The 1193-nt window shown below is 28.2% G+C and overlaps 1 long non-coding RNA gene across 1 annotated transcript; it reads left to right on the forward strand.

Annotated features, from left to right (window-relative positions):
• Window positions 1–383: 383 nt before the first annotated feature.
• On the forward strand, window positions 384–741 carry LOC133197969 (uncharacterized). The gene is made up of 2 exons (XR_009722468.1): window positions 384–428; window positions 607–741. It is a non-coding gene; the product is annotated as an uncharacterized LOC133197969 (long non-coding RNA).
• Window positions 742–1193: the final 452 nt, after the last annotated feature.

The following is a 1193-nucleotide window of genomic DNA, read 5'->3' on the forward strand; positions in this document are numbered from 1 at the left end:
CTATGAAAATAGATGCATCAATTTCTCCACTGGGTATGATCACACTAAAGCATTTCACATTAATTTTATAGTATGCCAGTGTTAATTTTTTTTTTAAATGTTGTATAGGTGAAAGAATTAAATGATATCTCTTGTATATTGATTTTTTTTTACTTAAATTAAGTATAGCTACCAATTCTACTTTTGCAAATGTCATAGGTTCCAATTTCCAAGAAAAGTTTTGTATCAAAAGTTTATTTCTATTTAATTTATGAATTTCAGAAAATATAGTATAGCATGGTTTGTTTTGTTCAATGCAATGTCATTTCATTCTACAATAGTAATCATTATGTCATTCACTCATTACATATATATTGTGTTGTAGCTATTATCAAACAATTTGAACAATTCATTCAGGCAGCAAGTGTTTCCACCAATAAAATAAAAAGGTACGCTCCATATAAGCTATAAACCATACATATTCCTAGCAAGATTATTGAAATGTTTTGATAATAAAAACAGTAGAGTCATGTATATGTTTTCCATGTTACTCAATGCATTGTTTTGAGTATCACTTTTTTAAAACACCAATGGACTTTCCATAATGGTATTTCATTTTGTTTTCAGAATTGATTTCATCCAGAAGAACTGTTTGAACTGTGGACTGTTTGAAATATTTTGCACCTGCTCAGAAATCCCTTCACAGCCTGCCTTTGAATTTGAAAAGCTGTTTTTAATTAAATAAATTTTCTAGATAAATAATACTTTGAATTTTTAACAATACAATGGTGTGAAAGTTTGAAGGCTGTTACGATTTGATAATCTTTACTTGAATATATTCTGACAGGCGCGTAGCTGCCTATACGCAGATGTGTACAAATCGTTTTCAAATTAAAAAAAAAATTGGAAGGGGGGGGGGATGAGGGAAGGGAGAGATTTGTGAGAAGAGAAAAATATCAATACCATCCAGCAAATATTTGTGTTTCAAATTATTTTATCTCGTACTGTTTCGATTCAAATTCAAATTTTACATTACCATGTCTTCATAAAAAAAATTGTAATGTTTTATTATTTAAATCATTGCCAAAACCAAATAAAACATTTATTAATTTGTAATTCTTCAACAACACATTGATAATTTTTTAAAGATCTTTGAGAAAATATCAACCATTGAATGCTGTGATCCACTAGAATATGATTGGAAATATAACATT

The sequence above is a fragment of the Saccostrea echinata genome, unplaced genomic scaffold (genome assembly GCF_033153115.1).
Source record: "Saccostrea echinata isolate AGI-Se365-2 ecotype Australia unplaced genomic scaffold, CSIRO_AGI_Sech_v1 ptg000032l, whole genome shotgun sequence".
Taxonomy (NCBI): Eukaryota; Metazoa; Mollusca; class Bivalvia; order Ostreida; family Ostreidae; genus Saccostrea; species Saccostrea echinata.